This window comes from Dipodomys spectabilis, unplaced genomic scaffold, assembly GCF_019054845.1.
Source record: "Dipodomys spectabilis isolate Male_0828 unplaced genomic scaffold, ASM1905484v1 ptg000096l, whole genome shotgun sequence".
NCBI lineage: Eukaryota > Metazoa > Chordata > Mammalia > Rodentia > Heteromyidae > Dipodomys > Dipodomys spectabilis.
The window spans coordinates 23404259-23415999 of NW_024870773.1; positions in this window are offsets into that span (position 1 = coordinate 23404259).

Here is an 11741-nt window from a genome sequence, read left to right on the forward strand (position 1 = left end):
GCACCTACTTAAAGATAAAAATGAAAAGAATCGTGAGGAGAGGAGGGTACAGCACTGCCGCAGTGTGTGCAGTATGACTCAGACCTCTTAGGAGAGCCACACAAATGGATGGTGAGTGAGAACCCTGGGCAGTCATTTCCTTGAGAAATTTAAAAGGGAAAACCCTTCAAAAGAGCTCAACTCCCAGGAGTGATGAAAAAGAACTGCTTCCTCATTTCCTGAACATTTTCTAGCCATGAGTCAAACCCATTGTCCGTGAGGTCAAATCTCCTTGAAATCTAAGGAGAGAGCAGAGCAGATCAAGTTCTCCAGGTTGTCTGAAATGCTTCTGTAGGGCCTGAGCACTAACTAGTAGGGGACCCATAGGTTATTTTCAAGCTAATACAGAGAGAAAGAATAAGAACCCCTTTTTACCCATGGTAGATTCTTGTTTCTTCTTCGTATCTCATAGTCTTATGCTTGGCAAGTGTATGTGTTTCATTGGTTTTTTTAAGATAGACTCTTGTTAACTATTTTGTAATCAGGGCTAAGGTTGAGTTTGTTATCTTCCTGCTGGAAATGCAGATGTGTACCACCACACCTGGCTCCTTTTTCTTTATTCTGCTCCTAACATTGGAACTATCTTTTTGCTTCTGAAAATTCTCCTTGTAACCCTGTATTGATGATTAGTGTTTAATCAGTTTGTCTGACAATGAAAGTGAGCACTGAGGAGAGCTGGAGAAAATTTTATCTTGTTGTGGTACAATGAAAGGAATTGATGTCTAGTTGTGGCATAAATACAACTGAAGTCTTCTTAAATTGTTCAGTCATCAACTCCATCCAATAATAATTAATGTTATTATTAAGTACTATTTTGGTGGTACTGTGCTTGAGTTTAGGGTCTCAGATTTACTAGGTAGGTAATCTTCCACTTAAACCAGCCCCTCCTTTTTTGTTTTTGTTCACATAGGGTCTTATTTCTACCAATCCCCTCTGAGGGCAGGCCTCCAATCTTGATCACCCTGTGAGCACTTAATAAGTAGCTAAGTAGCTAGAGTTACAGACTCGTGCCAGCACACTCAGGTTATTTGTTGAGGTGGAGATCTGACTAACATTTTTTTGCCTCAATTTGCCTATAACTGATATCATCCTCCAGGGTAGCTAAAATTACAGATGCTCACTATGATGCCTAACTTCAATTTTATTCCATTCTGAAAGTAGTTGAACTATGGAACTTCAGGGTATGGTTGGGATTGGGAAAGATGGGGGTGAACGATGGAGGGGTGCCTTGTACGCCTAATCTGACTTGTGGAATTGAAACCCCCCTTGTACATCTACTTAAAAAAGAAAGAAATCAAATGAAAGGTAAGCATTATGAGAAATTATTTTAAAATGTGCAATGCAAAATAGATAAGCTTGTGATTTGGATAACTTTAGATACAGGAGAGCTCTCTGTTTTCCATTAATTTTGTTATAAGTAGAATGTGAATCTATGAACACCAAAGTGACACATGCTGACTTCTAATGGGAAGAACAAAATCTAACTGGGAAGATAATTTTAGACATTATGAATTTGAAAATGGTATCAGAGGAATCTGTGCTAACAAGCTATGTAATCCTTTCATCCCAAGGGATTGTCCCTAGCAACCCAAAGTCTTTCTCTCCTGTCTTGTTACTTTTTTGAAACTTTACTAATTTTTGAAGAGCCCCTGTAAACTGGAAGTCACAGCTGTTGAGAAGTGTCAATTCTCTAGTAATCCATCAGTGTATACGAAAGGCACATGGTAACAAACTTGCTTTTCTCTTACTAATCGGTCTTTCGTTATAGGATTAATTTTCAAAACAATAATCTATAAAGTTTCTTCTTTGTATGGTATTTTCACAATGAAAAATAAAGTAAACAATCAAATAAAGTTCCTTCTCTTGAAAGATGGTTACAAATCACAATTATACCTTCAATTTGGTTCCAAGATTTTTGCCAGTGAAGGAGAAGGAGAAAGATGAGGAAGGGGAGATTGAAGAGGTTGAGGAAGAGGAGGAAATGGAAAAAAGAGGTGGCGTAGAAAGAAGAGGAGAAGGAGGAGGAGAAAGGAGAAGAGGGAGAGGGAAAGGGTTAAGTTGAAAAATGGGGAAAAGAAGGAAAAGGAAGAGAAGAAAGAAGAAAACAGAAGAGGAGAAGCAGGAAGAGGAGAAGGAGAGAAAGGAAGACAAACAGAGATGTAAATTCTATTAGTTTATTTTCCTGACAAGAGGGAAAAAATCACAATAATTTCCCAAGAATCTTGCCCCATCCTGAATTAAATCAAATGTTTTCTAGAAAACTGTCACAGTAGTGTGGTGGCCAGCGTTGTCACAGACCAAGGCAGCTGGGTCTCAGTTGAGCTTAACACTGAACATGGGCTTTTCATATATACACAACATTATAACTAATTCCTGACTTATGAAAGAAGCTGTGTAATTAATGCATACAATTAGCATCTCAAAGTCCTTCTTCTGTAGTCTTAAACAAAGCATCTATGAGGCAATAATGTTTATTAACAAATATTCAAAGTAAAGGTGTCACAATAAATTAGTGATAAGATAATGTAATATAGAAGTAAGTTTACATTAGCATATATTAAAACTATGAGACATTTGAAGACTTAGTTGATTATGCACAAATAATAAGTTTGTCATAAAAAAATCAAAATTCTCTGGCAAGGCATCTCAAATAACCTTATTTTTTTATTTTGCTAGTAGAAAGATAACCTTTTGATGTTTAGTTGCTTACATCAAAGGCTTGGGTATTGATTAGATGTAAAATGGTCTCTAAGATGTTGATATATGTGTTAAGAAGTGGATCTGAAGAGTGTACAAATACAGTCATAAGATGCATTGTACCTATGTGAAAATGGTATGAGGTAACTGGAAGGATGAAGGAGAATGATGGAAGAAATGACAATGATCATGGTGCATTGCCCTTGCAAATTGATATGTTGAGTTGAAACTGTTTTGCACAACTAACTAAAGATTATGTTTTTTTAAAGTAGTGAGTCAAAATATCTTGCCCATGTAATTGTAACCCCTCTGTACAGTATTTTCACAATAAAAAAAATAAAAAAAAGAAGTGAATCTGGGGAGAAAAGAAAAGTAGAAAATAGAATGTGAATGCTTGAGACTGGCAATGTTATATTTTGCAATGGATATAATCCTGATTAGAAAGGGGAAAAATATCAACAGAATAAAACGGAACATTTTCCTAGATTTCCAGGAAATTTATGTTTATTTTGAGCCTGAAATGTGAGAAACCACACAGACTTTGGTTAGCCTTGGGCACATTTCACTCTCTTTGCTCAATCACAAAGAACTAAGAAATCTACATTCTTGTGAAAACATCAGTACTTTGGCTAAATGGAGTTTTAGAGAGACAGTCTTATGGAAGCACTTCTTGCAGTCTGTATTTGTCTTGTTTTCCTCACAGGTGTTTTAGTTTTCCTTCTTTGTGATCCAAGCAACCCTGACTGTTCCCTCACACGCAATGTCATGTGAAGGCTCAATTCTGGCAGTGACTTTGGTTGACACTGCAGACCAGCTGAATGTAGCATAAGCAGCCATTCTAGGGCGGGCTGGCCACAGGTCACTAGTGGAATACAGTAATTAGGAACACTTACTCCCTTGGTACTACAGGGTCAAGGGCAAAGCTCTTGCAAACTATTTATGTGCCTGCCGGAATTCTCTGTTCTCAACATTACCAAGGTTTATATAAATGGTCATTAGGAAAAACTGACTGCATGAAGGAGAGTACATTCTGTACTTAGAAGTGTTTTTGCACGTACTCCAAAAGGGTTGAGAGTAATGGGGGACAAGAGAAGCAGAGTCACACATTTTTGGAAAATTTCAATACACAAGGCTTCCATTAAAGGAAAAAAAAAGCCATGACTGTAATTAATATTTCAAAGCTGTATATATTCATCCCTTTCCCCACACTATCTCAATGTGAGAATGCAAAAGCAAGTCTCTCTGGAGAAGTGGCCTAATAAGGAGTTTTACTATTTTGTCTACTATGGAATTTTATTTTATATGTACTGCAATGTTTGGGATCACCTTGAAAGTCCATTAAGTGCTAGGTGAGCACTCTACCTCTGAGGTAGATGAACAGCCTGAATCAAGAATTCTTGCTATCTCCATTCTTTTCATGATGACTTTATAGATGTTTGGTTCTCTTTCCTTCCTTCCTTCCTTCCTTCCTTCCATTCTTCTTTCCTTTCTTTTTCTTTTTTGCTTTCCTTTTTTCACAACCTTGCCTGCAGCGTTTGTTGTTTTTCTTTTTCTTTTCTTTTCTTTTCTTTTTTCCAGTTGTAGGGCTTGAACTCAGAGCTCTTTTGCTCAAGGCTAGTGCTCTACTACATAAGCCACAGTACAGCTTCCAGATTTTTTTTATTTTTGGTCAGTTATGGGGCTTGAACTCTGGGCCTGAGTGCTGTCCTTCAGTTCTTCAGCTCAAGGTGATCACTCTACCACTTGAGCCACAGCACCACTTCTGGTTTTCTGAGTGGTTTATTGGAGATAAGAGTCTCACAGACTTGTCTTCCCAGGCTGGCTTTGATCTGTGATCCTCAGGTCTTAGCCTACTGAATAGATAGGATTTAAGATGTGAGTCACCAGAGCCCAGCTTACCTTCCAGTTTTTGAATGATTACTTGTAGATAAGAGTCTCATGGGGTCTTTTCTGCCTGGATTGGCTTTGAACCACCATCCTCAGTTCTAAGCCTCCTGAGTAATTAGGATTACAGGAGTGAGCCACTCACACCTGGCCTTGCCTGCAGTTTTAAAATGTAATCAATTGGTATTTTCCACAACCAAAATATACCTTTAATATACTTATATCTTTGTTTCAATTTAAGTTAACATTGTCATATAATCTACTGCTGAAATTTTATCTGCTCATCAGATTTAATATCTCAGTGTGCAAGTTACCCTAAGACAACTAAGATTTCACTGGAATCTCTAGTGATAATTTTTTCTTTTGTTTGGCCGGGTATCTTTGTGTGTACCACTGAGCTACATCTCAGCCCTTTATTTTATTCATTTATTTAGTAAATTAAACCTCTCAGATTGCACTGTAAAGAAGTCTTATGTCTTATACTAATTTCTATATCCAACTAATTTCGGGATGCAATTCTTGGTGCATCTGTGAGTTTTAATGAGTTTAATAATGTTCAAATACCACATAATCATTACTTGTTTCCCTAGAAACTAATAAAATAAACAAATTGTAGATTTGCAGTAGAAAACTAAAAGGCATTCTACTCTGGTAAACAGAACTGCTTTATGTTGAGATAGCATCCTTTATTCTTACAAAAAAGAATATATAGTATATCCGGGTCTTACAATCTCATGATCAGAGGGTCTCACTTTCGTATTGAAGACACTAAAGCAACTTTGTTGCGAAAAATTACTACTTTGTATCTCTGGAATTTGTACCTGAACCTCTCTTCCAGTACCTCCCTATCCTGATCCTATGCAATATAGAAAGAAACCTGGGGTAGGCTAATTATCTAGTCTTCTCTTGGCTTGGCCAATGGGTATCAGGTAAATACTTCTAGACCAGCTAACATTACTGTAGCTTCAAGGGTGGGGTTGTTAAAGAAGAGACAACTCATTTTATGGTTAGATATAAAGCTGAGAAAGCGATGGAGATGGTATAACCCAAGTCATCCTAGACGGAGTGCCAATTTCCTGGAAGACAGTGCAGACACTGAGGGCAGAGAGGACCAGATTTACCACCTGACATTCTAGACCAAGGACAGGGAGCTTCACCACTAGGACTTTGGACTGATGATGGAGAGATGAGTATAGTTCTATACAAGGGAATAGTAGCATAAAATTTACATTTTAAAGGGAATATACTTCTGGCATAAATAACAAATCCTAAGAGTTAATAAAGTTTTTAAAAGGTAATGTTTTTAAATAAGTTTTGTATTGTGAAAATACTGTACAGAAAGGTTACAATTACATGAGCAAGCTAATGAGTACATTTCTTATCAAGCATTGTTGCTCCTCTTTTGTTTTTCCCCTACCCTCCTTTCCCTCCCATCTCCACAACTACACTCCCCCACCACATCCCCTGCCTAAATTGTAAAGTTCGTTTTTTGACATAGCATTTTATACATCTCATTGTTGCAATGGCTCCACCTGTATTCCTTTTTAAATAATTTGTTTTTCACTTTCCTTCCCCTCCCCAAGTTATACCAACATCACATACAGTGAAAACAGGGGTTATACCATGGGGGAGGGACATACAAATCAAGAAAAAAATCACATAGTACCCTATAAATATGTTACAAACAATAGCAAGAAAGAAAAAAAGCACTTGTGTACTTATCTTGGGGTTCATTTTGTTTAAAGTCATCTTATCTGACCTTTTCTGCTTGCCTCAGACATATATTAGGTATTGCAAATAAGGGAAACCATGGGACCTATGTATCTTTGGGCCTGGCTTACTTCACAGAATATACCCAAGTGGGCTTGCTAGCTATGTCTAAAGGTAATGTTTTTTATAACAAGAACCAACCTGAAGCTATTAGGGGTACTTCAGAAGAATGTGACAAGCAGCTGCAGGCTGAGTGAGATCAATAGCATCAGAATCAAGAGAGAAGAAGAGGAGCAGGGGGGAACTGAGGCTAACCACCAAAAGCCCACTTGGGTATTCTGTGGTATATTGGGTATTTTTCCATTTCCTAACAAATGGAGCAATGTCATTCTTTCTGATGGAGGCATAGAATTCCATTGTGTGTATATACCACATTTTCTTGATCCATTCATCTACTGAGGGGCATCTGGGTTGGGTCCATATCTTAGCTATGGTAAATAATGTTGCAGCATACATAGCTGTGCTGGTAGCTTTAGTATAGTCTTATTTGTGACCATTCAGGTAAATGCCCAAAAGTGGGATTGCTGGGTCATAGGGGAGCTTTATGTGGAGGCTTTTGAGGAACCTCCATACTACTTTCTAAAGTGGTTGAACAAGTTTACACTCCCACCAACAATGCAGTAGGGTTCCCTTCTGTCCACATCCCCTCCAGCATCTGTTATTATTAGAGTTCTTGATTCTAGCCATTCTAACTGGGGTGAGGTGGTACCTCAATGTTGTTTTGATTTGCAGTTTTTTATGGCTAGAGAGGTTGAGCATTTCTTCATGTGTCTATTGGCCATCCTCTTTCCTCTTCAGAGAAGTTTCTCTTTAAGTCTTTAGCCTAGTTATTTATTGGGCAGTTGTTTCTTTGAGGATTTGTTGTTGGGGGATTTACTTATTTTTTTTTAGTTCCAGGTATATTTTAGATATGAGACCCTTGTCCGTTGTATGGCTAGTGAAGTTCTTCTCCCAATCGGTGGACTTTCTATTGATCTTGCTAGCTATGTCTAAAGGTAATGTTTTTTATAACAAGAACCAACCTGAAGCTATTAGGGGTACTTCAGAAGAATGTGACAAGCATGCAGGCTACAGCAGGAAGAGTGAGATCAATAGCATCAGAATCAAGAGAGAAGAAGAGGAGAAGGGGGGAACTGAGTCTAACCACCAAAAGCCCACTTGGGTATTCTGTGGATTCCTCTACAGAAGAGGAGAAATGCAGGGAAGAAGCAGGTGTGGGTGTGGGGGATGATGTGGCTTCTGCTCAGACATGAGGATGGTCTCTGGTGTGAACTCACAGAGGTTCAAGCCAAAGATGAACTCACAAATGGAAGAAACCACATGGCAGAGTTAGAAGAGCAGAGAAGGGACTGGAATCCTCAAGGGAAACTTTCAATTAAAGGGAGGGGAGAAGACGCAGAGGCAAATGCAAATGCTGGGAGAGAGACCAGGCAGAGAGAGAGAAAAGTCAGCACCATAGAATGGCGAATCCAATGAAGAAACTACCTTTTGTGCAGAGTCCTTCAGGAGAGTGCTTAGGATTGATTACTGGAGCCCTGGACTCTTCTGACCACAAAGGAAGGGCTCAGAGCAAAATGGCATACATCCTGAAACACACTGAGAGAAAAGAACATACCATCCTGCAGATACCCTAATATGGCATAAAGTGTCTTACATAGAATACAATTGAGAAGTAGCAGATAGAAGAAAAGCTCTCTGCCCTTCTGCATGGGACTTAGATAAGTTAGATATTGAGAAAGGATAGCCTGCTTTCCCCACTAGTGAGGATGGATGATACTCAGCAGAAACAAGGTGAGATCTTCATCAACCTAGAACAGCCCCGACGATTCTGCACGGTGATCTTATTCCCCATGCCAGTCCCTCACATTCACCCCTCTTACTGCCTCTCCAAGTCCCTGTCCTTTATTTTGTCACCTCACTACCTTTTTTATTGTTCTGTTGCTAAGCTGCTATACAATCAGAAATTCTAACTGCTCCTTAGAGTGACTGTTGCTCGCAGTGGTGATCTAACCTAGAGAATCCCAGCTGCCAAAGCTGGGCATGTGGTAAGGAAAAGGAATTCTTTCTCTCCTACATGATCCATGTGGGAGAGTTATTGGACTGAGATGGAGGCTCCCTGGTCAGGGTGGATGATGGAGCAAGGTGGTGAAGATGCATGTGAGTCCCTACCAGGATGCTGGGACTGGATGAGGTAGTGAATGGAGGAAGAGTGTCCAGTTAGGAACATGTGCAAAAAGCAGGGTTTCAGGAAGGGAAGTACAGCGAGAACCTAGCCTGTAAGTCACAACATTAAAATGTGTGATCTTCCTAACATATGTTAGTGTTTTCTTAAGTCCTAGTGCATTTCAGAACTGCAACAGCTCCATGAAAGGGTAGACATTTTTGACAGCACACTCACAGGTCTTGCGAGTGGCACTGACGAGGGGGAATTATGGCTACCCTTTGTCCTCAGGGCCCTATGGAGATCTGAACGTCTTGAAGACTCAAGCTGGAAGATGAGGAAGAAGTAGCTTCTCTTCTTCAATCCTCACAAACTGGGGTCTCTCACCTCACTTCCCACTGTGTATCAGTGAGTGGCTCTAGGCTTCTCTGATGATATGTAAGAAGCTAGGAGTCAACCTCTGACCTTTTATCTCTGTGCCCAGTACATGAGAAGCCTCAAGCCCCACTCATCAGTTTAGCGCTGTGAGGGTGGTTTGTCTTTCAACACCAGTTACAAAGGCTTTCCATGAAACTCTTCCAGAGGTAAATTACACATTACAGGTTAACACCTCGACCCCTCCAATCACTTAATTTTATTTTAGTTCTCAGAGCAGCACCGCACACTAGAACTTACCTTTGAATGTGGCTTGGAAGGGGGACTCTCAAGATCACAGCTTGCCTTATGGCAGTGGAACAAGAATCTGGATAGCTTTGGAGCTGGGATCCTACTCTGTCTGTTCAGCAATCTAGATGGGAGTAGAATTACCTGTATCACCATTCACCACAATAGCAAAGAGAACCATCAATGATTTTAAGACAGGGAAGATACAATCTGTGTTTTTTTTTTTAATTTAATTTAATTTTATTTGAGAACATACTGTACAGAGGGGTTACAATTACATGGGCAGGATAATGCATACATTTCTTACCAAGCATTGCAGCCTCCTCCTTTGTTTACCCTTCACCTCCCTTCCCAGCCTCCCCCCTCCCTCCCACCCAATCATACCCCCCCACCCCCCCCCCACCGACATTGTAAATCTGGTTTTGACATGACATTTTGTACTTCTCATGGTGGTCTGCTGAGGATAGATTCATTTGTTGGAAAGATCAATTCACTGGTTTCTAGAACAACTGGTGGAAATAAGGAGAGACTCAGCTCAGCAAGGCAGTCCCAAAACAGATCAGAAGAGGGAGTGGTGGATGAGCCTCTAGTGATGGGAAGGCACGCACAGAACCATAGAACACTCGTATTTCAGAGCATCTGTTATGTCTCATGGTGGACCCGTAGTCAGTGAATGATCCACTTTGGTTTACAAGAAAACCACAGCAAAAGAGTTAATACAGTTGCTAAATACCAAGGGGGAAAATATCCTACCTCTGTTTACCTGATTCATTTAAGTCTTTTTTGCTACACTCTTACCCCAGCTGTGCCTTATAATGCTGCTGCCACTGAGAAATATTTAGAGGGAAAGCTTTTACAAGTCGTGAAGTGTCACGGCTCCTCGTTAGTGTTTGAGCACCATGGACATTTATGGCTATGGTTATTCTTTTGTCATGAATATTATCCCATTACGTTGAAATGCTTTATACCCTTGGTACAATGGCACTGTGGACTGAAAACCCAAATTACTACTACTGCCATTATTGTTATTATTAAAGTGTTTGCACACTGGTCTCATTAAAGGCAATGTATTCCAAGTTTACTACCTTGCATTTTTTTTCCTCTCGTCTTTCAATGCTTTTGATTTTTGTCCTATAATCTCTGAGTTGTTCTCACTAATGAAAAAGGAACCTATTAAAAGCACACTGGTAGAATATGAGGATATTTAGTTTTAGTTATTGCATTTTAATAAGCTGAGTTCCTATAACAATTTGATAAGAGCAGGGAGCTGATTGTCTATCTACTGCATTAACTCTCTCAATCACATATGGGATTACAAAGTCCCAGAACTGGAGAGCCAGGAGAGTCGGTAGAATCATTTCCAGTTGGAGACCAAAGTCCTGTCATTCAGGTAAACCGATGGTGCATCATCTACTCCAGTCCCAATGTCTCAGCTGGAGGCCAGGCAGAGAGAGGATGTGTGTACTTCTTCCATTTTTTGTCTCTGTCTGGGTCATCCAATAGACTGGATGAGTCTTTCACGTTGAGATAGCTAACCTCACCAGGGAACAAAAATCCTTGGAGATATGCCCAGAAACAACATTCTTCCTAGATGTGCCATATCACAATATGTATCCAGATGATACAAGAAATGAACTGCCACAACAGAAAATCTGCATAATCCAACAGACACTGTGACACCGTAAAGGAATTCCTTTTTACCATCACTGATATACAACATGCCACTCTTTTCTCACTGGGATTCTTCCTTCTCTTTAGTGTATTTTATGAGAACAAAAATGTCTTTAGTAAAAGACTTGAAAAAGACATCTCCCGTCTCATAGCAACCATGATTACTGCTAAATGTGCAAATATTTGAGTATTTTTGGTTCCTAACAAAATACATTTCTAATAAACTTCAAACAAAATGCAGAACCGATGAAATGTCATGTTTTTCCTCCTGCAATTTTCTATACTAATTTTATCAAGTATAATTTCTTCCTTTGTGAAGTTAAAGTTTGGTAGATTTTAATATAGATAACAAAAATGAAAGTCATTTTAATGACAATCTCACATAATGAAAAAAGCTACTCTGTTTGAGTAATTAAGTCCTAGCAATTATTTGATGGAATACTTTGGGCATGTGTGTGTCTATGTAGGACTCAGAGCAAGAGAATAATAATAAGGGGTTCTCATACAGTGCAGTTAAAAACCTAGGTTAAAAACTTGTCTTTGATTTTTAAAACAATGTAAATCTTTTCACCATCTTCTTTCAAAATTAACCGTAAAGATTTTTCTCAGGGGATTTAGATTCTTTTACTCATTTAAATTATTTGTAGTCATTCAAATGAATCTACTGTTTCTGTAAAGTAATTTGTTCACAAGTCTGGCCTTCAGAAATGCCAATACGTGTATTTCAACTTTCCCATTAGACTATTTCTTAATATCGGTCTTAAAAGTTGGGCCCTAGTGGCTCACATCTGTAATCCTATCTACTTAGGGGGTTGAGATCTGAGGATCCTAATTGCAAGCCAGCCCACCTAGAAAA